At 40.8% G+C, this 14,477-nt stretch overlaps 1 pseudogene; it reads left to right on the top strand.

The window, feature by feature from the left end:
- Nucleotides 1–5,749: 5,749 nt before the first annotated feature.
- On the top strand, nt 5,750–6,304 carry LOC101630766 (annotated as a pseudogene).
- The last annotated feature ends 8,173 nt before the right edge of the window (nt 6,305–14,477 follow it).

Consider the following 14,477-nt stretch of genomic DNA (forward strand, 5'->3'; position numbering starts at 1 on the left):
GAGTCGGGCGCGCGCGTCTCCTCGCCGCCGTCCCTCGTCTTCTGCGCGAACGGCGGGCTGCAGCCACTGCGGTGCGCCCACCGTGGACAATCTGAGTGTTGGGGAGCATTTCGCGCCCGCTGAGGGTGAGGGAACCGGGGACGATGGGTAGGGAGCTTGGCCATATCTACCTGTGCTATAAAAGTGCTACATCTGCACCAAATGACATCATTTGGGTAAGGCAACTTGCAGCGAGTGGTTGCGTCATAGCTCTACTTGGCTTCTTGCTCAACCATTATACGTTTCACAGAGACATTTCCCAGAGGTGGGAAAATTCATAGAAAACGGCTTGTCTGCCCCGCGCGTAGAAACGCTGGGGTCTAAGACGCGTTCTCTTTCTATTTGCGTCAAAATAAAATAGCAAGAACGAACGTTCCGAAGGCAGTGATTGGAGGGTGGGGGGTGAGAGGGGTTCGTTTCTGACAGATCGGCTATAGAATTCTAGCTAATGCTTTTAAAATATCACCTTTTATTGATTTAAGACTATAAAACTACACTGCTAGGCCGTTTTGTAAATTTATTGTGAAACCTCTTTCTGGGAAAAGTGTAAGGGACAAATACACAGTTGAGAGCCGGTAGTTCTACAACTAACCCTAAATTAAGTCATCCATTGCCCACTGCTGATCCTAAACTGAGGAGTTTCTCCTCCCACACCCCCACCCACACCCCCACCCCCACGCCGCCATTTTCTCTAAACCAATATCCCGATGAACTTCATTCAGTGAGATGTGTGGCTAAAAGCGATCATTATCTCTTTCTAGCAAACTTGAACATGTCATGTTACCCAAGAGTCCAGAATAGCACACGGTGTACTATTTTACTGAAGTAGGCTACTTCGTGGGAAAAAATAGAGAATCACCTTAAATCTTTTGGAAATAAAGAAATAAGCTTTCTTTTCCCGACTTAAATACACTTTCCCTTACTGGTTCCTATAAAAGAAGCTTTAAAATAACTTTAAGCCATAAAATAAACTTTAAAATGGCATACATTCAACTTTGAACATTTGGGTCTTCATACATTATTCTTCAACATTTAAAAACTCTGGATTTTAATCTTCTGCATTAACTAAGAGACATTTTGAGCTATACATTTCAGAATGTGGCACTCACCTGTTCTTGAGTCAAGCAAGAATTGAAATGTGCAGGTATAAACCTAAAATGATGTCAAGCGCCACTGTGGGCAATATACCCCTTATAACATGGCCTCAGAGCTGACCTTTCATTTTGTCCAAAAAATATTTTTATGCTTTATACTTTTATACTGTTTCTGAAACTGGGATGTCTTCCCACCATTCTAGATATTTATTATGTAGAGCTCACCCCCGAGAAAAATTATCTTTAATCAGTGATGCCTCTTTAACTCTCAAAGGAAAAAAAAAATAGTGTTTTATAGAAACGTCTAGACCTTAAGAAGCTTTTTTTGCTCCTCCAAGACCACGCCATTTAAATAAACTAACACCTCCAGTTAATTACTGTCTTCAATTATTTTTCCCACCAATTACTGGAAAGTAATGGGCACTCCTAAATACCTTAAGGGCATCCTTTCACACTGTTAGAGCCCCAAGAGGCAAATGGAGGTGAGCCTCTAACCTAGGTATCTCAGAATACAGTCCTCAAATCCCGGGTCCAGCACGTGGAGGCTTGGGGGTTAGGGGGCCAGAAGGGGAGAAGGAGAGAACTGGGAAGTAGTTCCTACCTATGGGTTCAAAGAATTTCGGATATTCTAGATAATACCCTACTCCCCCACCCTCCTTTTTTTCTTTCCAAAGGAATTGTGGCTTTTCCGTAATTCAGAGCCTGCCTTAATTATCCCGCAGTATGTTCATGTAACCCCCCACACCAATCTTTGGGAATCAAATTGTTAGATCTTCAGTAAACTCTAATAAAGCTGCATATGACTTCTCTTTCCTCGTTAAAACTGTTTTGCCATGTGCTGTATAGCTATTCAAGGTTTTAAAGACGTCTTGTGGAATCCAGTCCATCTTGGTACCTTGGATCCACTGGGATCCTTCAACTAAGTACAAACTTCTTCTGCAGGCCCATATAAAGATCTATACAGAAATATATAGCAACAGCGTGGAAGCTGTTGTCCTAAACTTTTTCCTGGCCCCTTTCCCAGATGAAGTTTTAAATTGCAATCTGAGGACCTTTCTGGTGGCGCAGCGGTTAAAGTCTCAGCGCTATGGAGCTATCGGAGTTCAATCACTGGCAAGGAGGCTGACCCACAAGGCAGAGCAGACCTCTCCTGCCCCGCATTTAATAAATAAATTAAGATTTATTTATGCATACAAAGGCCGGGGTGTAGGTCAGAGGTGGTGGGGGAATGAGAGGATTCAGCAGAAACTGAGTGGGGAGCAGAACAGGCGGATCGACTGAAATACAATGCTGAGGGGACCAGCGAGAAGACAAGAGAGGTCTGCTGCACCTCCCTGGCCGGGGATCGAACTCCAACTCCAGATACAATAGCTGCGAATTGCTCCGTAGTGCTGAGCCCTAACCCCTGCCTCACGAGGGAGGTGTAAAAATAAATCTTTCAAAAAATAAAAATTAGGGCCTTCTCTGGCGGTGCAAGTGGTTGGAGCTCTGCACTGTGGGGCTGTCCCGCAGCCCAGGCAGCACGAATTCGAGGGGTAGTGACCCACATGGCAGCTCTCTCCTGACCGGCCCATTGCTCCCCTCAGCAGTATATTCAGTCCATCCGCCTGTCATGCTCCCCACTCTGTCTCTGATGAAACCCATCCCCCGTTAGCACTTCTGGCCTGTGCCCCAGTCCTTGTATGCATAAATAAATAAATCTTGGAAATAAAAATTAAAATAAAAAAATAAATTGCAATCCAAGTGTTCTCAAACATACCAGCCTTTCAAGTTCATTGTTTCGACAGTCAAATAGAGTAACTGGAACCCTTGGCTTGGCAGGGAACCGGTGTCTTTGTGAATATTGCAGGGTCCTGGCTAAGCTAACACATCTTGCTTCTTGTCATCCTCATTGCTGGTTGCCTGTCACTGGGAATGACTCTCCTGTTAACCTCTGGGCATTTCCCCAGCTCTCTCTGCACTTCCCTGACTCTCTATATCCCTAGTAAAGCACACCTAACGTTATAACTTTAAAGAAACAAATCTCTTTAGAATGGGCCATGGCTTCTAGAGTTCCCTACACAGGATGTCCTCACCAGTCATCTCTAAGTTAGATCCGTTGTCATTTGGTAGGAACCCGTTCCTAAGCATATCACAAATATTTCTCCCGTTTCCTCGTTTCTCCAATTTTTTGAAACCCCAAAATCCATCCCAAAAGCCTACCTAGGAGAATTCCAAATACCTACACATCCAAAAGGCTTATGGGCATGAAACACACACACACACACACACACACACACACACAACACAACACAAAACCCTTTAAAGGTTATTCTCTCCATGAAACAAAATGTGTCTGAAATATTTATTGTGTTATTTCACAATAATAACATGGGGAGCTCTCCCAAGGAAAATGAGTTATCAATTGACTTAACTTATATCACCAATGTGATTCTTCCTGGGATCAAATACATCTTCATTTCACTTCCACCCTTAAAGCCCTAGCAAACAATCTGAGGGCAGATTTTAAAACAGCCATTTGCAAGCCTCCCAGTTGGCTCAGCAGGAGTTAAAGACAGGGCTATCAAGCTAACTCCAGCTACTGCAGGGGGAGTTCGATCAACCACTAGCCAGGCTGCTAACCCACTTGATGCAAAGGACCTCTCCTGTCTCACCTGCCACTCCCCTCAGCTGTGTATTTCAGTCGATCTGCCTGTTCTGCTCCCCACTCTGTCTTTGGTGAAGCCTCTCTTCCCCCGCACCTCTGGCCTACACCCCAGTTCTTGTACACAAAAATATTTTTTAAAAAATAGCCACAAGCTCTCCCTCCCTGGTGGTGCAGCGGGTTAAAGCACAGCACTAAGAAGCTAAAGCCACTTCAGCAAGAATTTGATCCACCCAGGAGGTGACCCACATGGTGAGGCAAACCCCTCCTGACCCGCCAGCTGCTCTCCTCACTTCTTCAGTAGGCCTGCTCCCAACTCTGTCTCTGGTGAATCCTCTCACCACCCCCCACACCTCTGGCCTGCACCCCAGTTCTGTAAGCATAAATAAGTAAATATTTAAACAAAATAGCCACAAGCCATCTGTGGCCAGCCACCAAGGGTTCAGAATTATTCAGGATGAGTGTCCAAGTCCCCAATACGTTGTGACAGATTTAGACAGGTGGGGTGATACCGTTTGGGTTTGGGAGGGTCAAGCAAGACTTCTCAGAGGCAATGATTTCAATCTGTAAGTTCAGTCCAAAGGGGAGCAAAGGACACCCAAGAGCCCTGTGGTCCAGGCCTGGGAAAGGCACCTCTAGTTAGACAGCTGCTGATGTGCTGGCAGGTATCAGTGTAGGATACAAGAAGAGAAAGAAAAGAAGCAACAGTCACGAAGAATGCGTGGGGTGGTGGCAGTCTGAGCTGTGTTGCCCCTTACTGCCTACTCTCTCCATACCAGGTCTCTATACTGATGAACACAACAAGTGATCTCTGTGCTCTTGCATTTTCAATGCCTGCTTAATTCCATAAACTGCTCATTTAGAATCTACACTAATTTATTCAATTCATAATATTAACGAGTGCCTACTGGGTGTCAAGCCTTGTTTTAAGCATTGGGGATTTATCAGTGATCAAAACATAAAAATCCTTGCCCTCATCGATGATGTAAGTCAGATAATAAAGCAAACAAGCAAATTATTGTGGTTTATCAGAACGTGATGAGTGCTATGGGAAATAACAGTATAGAGGGGAGGTGTGTTCCAAATTTAACTAGTATCATCAAGATATTAGGTGTCATTTAAGCACTGACTTGAAGGAGATGAGGGACCAGAGCATATAAAGCCTTGTTGGCCATTGTTAAGGACTTGGACCTTTGAGGAATCAGGATCCACTGGGAACTTTTGACAGGAACAATATGATTAACACTCAGGCTGCTGTGTAATTAACATAATTTAGGCATAAGGCCCGATGTACACTATGATGACTAGTTAACCCCTTGGTGTGACATATTTGAAAGTTAAGAAAGTTGATTCTAAAAGTTCTCATCACAAGGAAAAAACATTTTTTCCTTTCTTCCCTCTTGTTTTTTTTTAAAAAGATTTGTTTGTATTTATTTATGCATAGTATAAATGGGGCGTAGTCCAGAGGTGAGGAGAGGGGAGGAGGGAGTGAGAGGATTCACCAGAGACAGAGTGGGGAACAGAACAAGCAGATAGACTGAAATACACTGTTGAGGGGAGCAGTGGGGAGACAGGAAAGGTCTGCTGTGCCTTGTGGGTCACCTCCCTGGCTGGCAATAGCTTTATGGCTATGAGACTTTTGCCCCTGCACCATCAGGGAGGCCCCCTCTTGATTGTTTATGAAGCAACAGATGTTAACTAAACTTTTTATGGTCATTTCACAGCTCATGTCATTATGCTGTATACCTTAGACTTACACAGTGCTGTATGTCAATCACATGTCAATAAAACAGAAAGAAAAAACCACTAGCAAGATAACACACCTAACAATAAATGGGCTGTTAAACTTTTTTTTTTTTTTTTAAGCAGAAGCAGACTCAGCATATGAAGGGGAGGGAGCTCCAGGCTGAGTCCTGGGCTTCTGATCTGTTCCCATAGGTTCTTAGGATCCCTGGATTGCCCTTTCTACAAAATGGTGAAGCAGACTGACAGCAAGGCAGCTTTTCAGGAGGCCTTGAATGGTGCAGGAGATAAACTCCTGGTAGTTGATTTTCTCAGCCATATGGCCTGGACCTTGCAAAATGATCAAAGCTTTTTTTCATGCCTCTCTGAAAAGTACACCAATGTCAGGACTTTTCATCCAAATGTGAAATGAAAGGCAGGCCAAACTTCCAGTTTTTTTAAAGATTTACTTATTCATGCATTCAAGAACTCGGGTACAGGCCAGAGGTGGGGGTTGAGAGGACTCACGAGAAACAGAGTGGGGAGCAGAACAAGTAGATTAACTAAAATACACTGCTGAAGGGAGCAATGGAAGGTCAGGAGAGGTCTCTGTGCCATGTGGGTCACCTCCCTGGCCTGGAATCGAATTGGGTGCTGCGGTGGCTGCCGACAGCTTCATAGCACAACTTTTTAAGCCCTTGCACAACTAGGGAGGGCCCAAACTTCCAGTTTTTTAAAAAAGGGACAAAAGGTGGGTTAATCTGGCACTAATAAAGACAAACTTGAAGCCATCATTAATGAATGAATCTAATGTTTTCTGTAAACACTATCACTTGGCTACTAGAATTGTAATTTTTTATTTATAAAAAGGAGATTAAATACCAAGACTATGTGTACAGCTGTGACAGGTTATATGTGAAAATAAAATATGAATCTAGCCTGTTTAAAACTGGTGTCTGGCTAACTTTCAGAATAAATGAAAAGTGACTATTAGAAAAAAATTTAGGCAAATAAGGATGAAAGCTGGGATTTGGGTAAGGAGAGGATTCCAGCAGTGGAATGAAATGGAAGTTATAGTGCAGACAGTGAAAAATGACCGGACTCTGGAAACATTCTGAGGTAGGGCCAACACAATTTCCTGGATGTAGGGATAAAAAAAAAAATGAATCAAGGATGTCATCAAAGTTGCTGGCTTGAACAACTGGAAGGAAAGAATTTTCACTTCCTGAGGCTGGGAAGACTTCAAGACGGGCAGGTGTGAAGGGAACAGGGAGGAAGGAGAATGTGCAAGGAGGCACGCCAAGGAGGGAGCTCCAGGAGAACTGAGGGCCGGTCCAGGAAACCAGAGCAGGCCTTGCTACAAGCTGGAGGGACAGCTGCTTTAACTTTCCAGATGTCCCCATCAATGAAAGATTCCATGAATATAAGCATTTTTTGTTCTAACCTGCAATTCCTCATGACTGTAGGCATTTTAACTGAGTATAAATTGCCTTGAAATCCAGTATACACAATGCCCCCTTGAAAATTAAAGTGATTAAAGAACACTTTTTAAAAGAAGTCCATCACTTTTGTGTTCCTTATGAACCAGTGATTAAAAAGAACTAACAAAACCAACTGTGATAAAGAAGCCTCAGCTTGCAGGTGCCAATATTAGGGAGTCATCCTGGAGAAGATTGGGAACTTTCAAGGATACAGAGGAGTAGCCAGTGAGATAAGAGTTAAACAAAGACTATGGTGTGCTAAGCAGGACAGAAGAGCACTGCTGTTACTTGTTGAACACCCACTATCAACGAAATTAATGCCCCAATGATAACAGCATGGCTTCGCTTTAAAGCACAATGTAGAAAGTGTCTCTTTGTCAGTGAAAATGTTAAAAAGAACAAGTTCTCCCCAAAGTAAAACATGTTTATGTACTTTGGGAGCTAATGAAAAGCAACACTGTGCTTTATTTTATTACATGTATTTATTACACATCTCCCACTCTGGAACTTTCATTTTAATGCACAAGACATAAAATTCTATAATAAACATCTTTATTTTAAAGTAATCTAATACACCTTGTTTTAAATGATCTATACCAGCATGTATGTACTTTATCTATCATCTACCTACCTTTATTCTTATCTGCCTATCTTAGATTTGAGATATAATTCACATACTTTACAATTCACCTATTAAACGGCAACACTCTACCTTAGAAGCCTCAAGATAGAAGCTACATATTCACAGCACTGCATTTCAGCAGATTTGCATGCACACACACACATATTAAATATGAGCATCATATTTGAGGTGAGTGGAAGCAATGAAGAGCTGCTATGTGGTGTTGCTGGATGAAAGAAGTGGAAAAAAAAAACCCAAAACCTCCAGTAATTACTGTTGCCAGAGGCTTCGCTTTAGGGTTTGGGATCTGTGGTTAAGGATAGAGACAGAATTGAATCTAGGCTCTAGGGTTTATTTATTGGTTCTAAAATGAAGTTCTTAAAAAAACAGTGATGACAACTCTCTTTCAGGACAAAATGTCTTTGTCAATACAGGGCAGAGAGGGGCTTTAGGTAAGTCAGTTCTAGCTGCCTTGACTTGAAGCAGGGATAGGTGATGTGGACACCAGGGAAGGATATAAAAACAACAGGGGCCAGCCTTGGCTGAAAGACAGCTGAGCTGTATGCACTCCAGAGACTTGGGGGGAAAGGCAGCTTGGGATGCCAAGCATAGGTGAGGTAGGGTGCCCTTGTGGGGCTGGAAGTCTCAGTATTGTCAAACTGATCTACAGATGTGAAATAATCCTTGTCAAAAACCCAGCAGATTTTTTTTTGATAGAACTTGACAAACTGATCCTAATATTTATATGGAAATACCAAAGCAATTTGGAAAAAAGACATAATTAAAGGACTTACACTTTCCAATTTCAAAATGTACTCTAAAACTACAGAAATGAAACATGGTACAGGCATAAAGATAGTCATAAAAGCTAATGGGACAGGATTAAGAGTCTAACTAGAAATCCCCCTTTTTAAAAAGATTTATTTATTTTTTTTTTAGAAGAACTGGGGTACAGGCCAGAAGTGTGAGAGGTGAGAGGATTCACCAGAGATAAAATGGTGAGCAGAACAGGCAGATTGACTGAAACATACTGCTGAAGGGAGCAAGAGGTGAGACAGGAGAGGCCTGCTGCACTACGTGGGTCAGCTTCCTGGCCAGGGATCAAGCTCAGGCCTTAGTGGGGACAGTGCTGAGGACTCAACCCCCAGACAACAAGGGAGGCCCCCAGGTATAAACCTTGCTATGGTCAATTTATTTTTCACAAATGTGCTAAAACAATTCAATAGGGAAAGGATTGTCTTTTCAGCAAATAGTGCTAGGACAATAGGATAACCATTTGCAAAAAGATGGAGTTCAATGCTCACTTCAAACTATACACAAAATGAACTCAAAAGAGGTCGTGACTAAATGAAAGAGCTAAAACTAAGGCATGGGGGAGCACTGGGAACAAAGAGGGAAGGAAGCACAATAAGGTGGTGGACTATGGATGATTTGGTGGCGGATGCTAGTTATGAGACCTGATATGGCTATCCAAACATTACTCAATTAAAAGTAAAAGAATAAATAAAATAAAAAAGAAAAGGGCCCTCCATGGTGGCACAGCAGGTTAAAGCACAGTACTAAGAAGCTAAAGACACTTCTGCATGAGTTCGATCCCCACCCTGAAGTGACCCACATGGCCCGGCAGACCTCTCCTGGCCTGTCTGCTGCTCCCCTGAGCAGTGTATTTCATCAGTCGCCTGTTCTGCTCCCCACTCTGTCTCTGGTGAATCCTCTCACCGCCCCTGCACCTCTGGCCTGTACCCCAGTTCTGTATGCACAAATAAATAAATCTTTAATTAAAAAAGAAGAAGAAGAAAACATAGGAGTAAATATATGTGATATCTGGTTAGGCCGTTTTCTTAAATATGACACCTAACCCATGTTCACAAAAAATGAAATTAATAACTTGTACTTCATCAGAGTTAAAAACTCTTGCTCTCGGCCCTCCCTGGTGGCGCAGTGGGTTAAAGCACAGCACTGAGAAGCTAAAGCCACTTCAGCATGAGTTCGATCCCTGCCTGCCCTGGAGGTGACCACATGGCGCAGCAAACCTCTCCTGACCCGCCTGCTGCTCCCCTCAGCAGTGTACTTCGTTGATCTGCTGTTCTGCTCCCCGCTCTGTCTCTGGTGAATCCTCTCACCCTCCGCAACTCTGGCTTGTACCCCAGTTCTGTATGAATAAATAAATAAATCTTAAAAAAAAAATCTTGCTCTCAAAGATACATTAAAGAAAATGAAAAGATTAACATAAAAATCCACAGTCTTCTTATATACAAACTACAAACAAGAAGCAAAAGAAATTAGGAAAAGAATTCCATTTATATTATTTCAAAAAGAATTAAATGCCTTAGAATGTACATTGAGAACTACAATATGCTATTAAAGGACTCAGATAGTTACATCAGGAGATCGGAGGATGTCCTGTGCTCAGGGATAAGGAGGAGCAACATAATAATGCCTAAAATGAGGTATAAACTTAATGCAATCCTCATCAAAATTCCAGGAGTATTTTTCTTTTTCTTTTTTAAAGATTTATTTATGCATACAGAACTGGGGTACAGGCCAGAGGTGCAGGGGCGGTGAGAGGCTTCACCAGAGGCAGAGTGGGGAGCAGAACAGGCCGACTGACCAAGTACACTGCTGAGGGGAGCAGCGGGCAGGTCAGGAGAGGTCTGCCGCGCAATGTGGTCACCTCTGGGACCCGATGTCGAACTCAGACTAAAGCGGCTGCAGCTCGCTTGCAGTGCTACGTCCCAACCCATTGCGCCACCAGGGACGGCCACCCAGGAGTATTTTTCACAGAAATTGGACAAAAATATTGAAGTTCATATGGAAACACAAAATGCCTGGATTGCAAAAGCAGCCCTGAGGGAAAAAAGAGATGTGACTTCAAACTTTACTATAAAGCAACGGTACAAAAAAAAAATATATATATATGGCATTGGCACAAAAATAGACACATAGAACAATGGCTCAGATTGAATGTCCAGAAATAAAATCACCTACATACCAGGACCTAATCTATAATAAAGCAGCTATGACCATAAAATGGGGGGGAAGGACAGTCTCTTTAATAAATGGTGCTGGGAAAAATTGGAAAGCCACACATAAAAGAATGAAATTGAATTACTCACACTATACACAGAAATAAACTCCAAATGGGTTAACGATTTAGACATAAGACCTACAAACAATACATAGAAGAAAATATTGGTGATACATCCCAAGATATCAATGATAAACATATTTTTGCTGACTGGACCCCTACGGCAAAGGAACTAAAAATAAAAATAGACACAGTTGGGATTACCTTAAGTTAAAAAGCTTTCATACAGTGAGAAAATACAAGATGATTAAAAAGTCACTCCACTGAGAAAATACTCATACAGTATATGACTGATAAGGGATTAGGCCCAAAATATGTTTTAAAAACCCACACAATTCAACAATAAAATACAACCAAATTAATAAACTGGCAGCAGATATAAACAGACAATTCAGCAAAAAGGACATCCAGAAAGCCAATTGATATTTGAAAAAATATTCATGATCATTTCCAATAAGAGATGCAGCTTAAAACCAGAAAGAGCTACCATTTCACACCCATGAGAATGACACATATTAAAAAGACCTCCATCCAGGGCCCTCCCTGGTGGCACAAGGGGTTAAAGTACAGCACTGAAGCTAGCAGCAACCACTGCAGCATGGGTTCTGTCCCTATCCAGGGAAATGACCAACATGGTGCAGCAGACCCCTCCTGTCTAAACTGCTGCTCTCCTCAGCAGTGTATTTCAGTCCATCTGCCTGTTTTGCTCCCCACTGTCTCTGGTGCATCCTCTCACCACCCACACCTCTGGACCATACCCCAGTTCTGTATGCATAAATAAATAAATCTTTAAAAATATAAAAATAGACCTCCAACAACTGCAGGAGAGGATGCAGAGAAAAAAGATTATTACACTATCGGTGGGAACATAAACTATTACAACTATTATGGAAAACAATATGGATTTACCCTTAAAATATAAACATGAAAATACCCTACAAGCCAGCAATCCCACTCCTGGGCATACTTTCAAAGAATATGAAATCATCAACATGAAAAACCCATATGTTTGACAATGTTCATAGCAGCATTATTTAAAATACCTAGGACATGGAAACAGCCTAAATGCCCATCACTGGTCAATTGAATCAAGAAGGTATGGTATATTCATACAGTGGAGGACTGTGTGGCCGTAAGAAAGAATGAAATGCAGCCATTTTCAGCAAAATGGTAGGAGTTTGAGAGAATTATGTAAAGCATGTAATAAAATGAGAAGATTATGTACAGTAAAGCATGTAATAAAATTTATGTCGCAGAAAATTTGATAATATAAAACACTTTCAAAAACCAGTGGACATCAATAAACACCATGAGCGTTCTGAGGTTAAAAGAGAGGGAGGAAGGAAAAAGACAAAGGGATGTTAGGGTGCTATCTGTGGGCAAAAGAAAAAATCTGATCCATTAAAAAAGAAAGTCATATAACAAAGTAAATGAAAAGACAAACTACAGACTGGGTGAAAACATCTGCAAAATAATATCTGAAAAAGACTTGTATCTTGAATACGTAAAGCACTCTTGCAACTCAATAAAAACAACCAAAATTTTTAAAATGGGATAGAATAGATGTGTTTTTTTAATATTTGTTTTTATTTATTTATGCATAGAATAACTGGGGTGTAGGCCAGAGGTGCAGGGGTGGGGTGTGTATATGTGTGTGTGAGAGAGAGAGAGTGGATTCACCAGGGACAGAGCAGAAAATGCTTATCTACTGAAATATCCTGCTGAGGGGAGAGATAGGAGAGGTCTGCAGTGCCTAGTGGGTCAGCTCCCTAGCCTTGTAGGTTAGGCCCCCCCGCCCCAGCCAGGGATTCAACTCATGTCACAGCCACTGGTGATAGCTTGATAGCACTGGGACTTTAACTCCTGTGCCACTAGGGAGGTCCTAGAATAGATGTTTTACGCAGGAAAAGATAAGAATGGAAGTCTAGTAAGCACATAAAAAGACACTCACCATCATTGTGAGCAATGCAAATTAAAACCATACCACTAGAATGTCTACAATTAAAAAGAAGAGAGACTATCAAGCCTAGTAAAGATGTGGAGAAACTGGAGACCTCATACATTGCTCTTGGGAATGTAAATTGATGCAGCTACTTTGAAAACAGTTTGGCTATTCCTCAAAATGTTAAACATAGATTTCCATAGGACTCAGCAATTTCACAACTGGATGTTTACCAAGAGAAATGAAACATGTTTTCATAAAAACCCCAGTACACAAATGTTCATAGCAGCATTATTCACAGTAACAAAAACCTGTGTATGAACATTCATAACTTTATTTTTCACAATAGCCAGAAAGTGGAAGCAATGAAAATACTCATCAACTGGTGAGTAGATCAAGAAAATGTGATATGTTCTTACCATAGAATTACATTCAACAATAAAAAGGAAAGAACTACTACTGATAGAAACTACATGGATGAACCTCAAAACCATTATGCTGAGTGAAAGAAGCCAGATGCAAAAGACCACATGTTGTATGATTCTAATTATACACTATGTCCAGAAAAGGCAAACTATAGAGACAGAAAAATCATAAATGGTTGCCTGGAACTACAGATGGGAACAGGGGTACAAATGGACGTGAGGGATCTCTACAAAGTGATGGAAATATTAAAAATCTGGGTTGTGGTTATAGTTGCACAACTCCGTGAATTTACTACAAATCACCAAATGATTTATTTAGTATGGAAGAATATTATGGCATGCAAATTTTACTTCAATAAAGCCCATTTTTAAAGTAAGCCTGTAAATGGCGTTGAAATTTGCTGTTACTAGCTACGGAATTGTGTGCATGTCTAATCTTTTTGGAACTCAGTTTCCTCACTTGTGAAATGATTGTTGAGGATTAAAGGTAATACTTGTTAAGTTGGTGCCAATATTTGTTTATTATTCTTACTAATAACTTATTTCTTGTGACTACATCTAATAAAAGCTTTGGAAAATGAAGCATATTATGTTCTATTTATTATCAATGAACTTTACTTTTTATTAACATACAGTTCACATAAGATTTACCCTTTTAAACTGCAGTTTATTGTTTTTTAGCATCCATCACTGCTGTATAATTCCACAATAGTTTTTATCACGTTTAATGGATTTTATTAATTGGGTGGTTTAACTATTTAAATTCTAAATGTATACAAACTTATAAAGTTATACCTTCCTAAGTTTGGGGACTAAATCTTATATACAATTTAGTGTACAATTTCCACCAATGAATGCATTTGTTGAAACTTAACTTTCTATTTTTCATAATTTTAAGTAAACTATTGTACCGAAAGCTTAGGTGGCATGAAACATTTATTTTCATCTTTGTCAATGAACACGTGTAATCTAAATTTGTATTCTCCTCTCCTCACATTTTGTCTCTTGCCATAATTGAATAGTCAATGATAAATATTTAAGTCATTTGTAAAGTATGGAAAACATGGAGAACAAAAAATTACCAATCTCTTTTTACACATCATTGCCATAGAACATCAGACTAACAACATAACGATTCAGTATTTGTATATACTGCAAAATAATCACCACCGTTCCAGTTTTTTCTTGTGATAAATTTTAAAATCTACTCCATTTCAAACTTTAACACGATGAAAAAGGGCTTTAAAAGTCTCAAAAATCTTTACATTTTAAGATTTCGATTTATTAGTAATTTTCCCGTTAGAGTAGTAGGTTTTCTTGCATCGGATTTAAAAAAAAAAAAAATCCCTAACTTTGGGCGTTCCTAAGACATCTAGCTTCTATCCTATGCAAACTCCATTTTGAGAAGTCTGGCGCCACC

This window comes from Condylura cristata, unplaced genomic scaffold (genome assembly GCF_000260355.1).
Source record: "Condylura cristata isolate star-nosed mole 26May11 unplaced genomic scaffold, ConCri1.0 scaffold00027, whole genome shotgun sequence".
Classification (NCBI taxonomy): domain Eukaryota; kingdom Metazoa; phylum Chordata; class Mammalia; order Eulipotyphla; family Talpidae; genus Condylura; species Condylura cristata.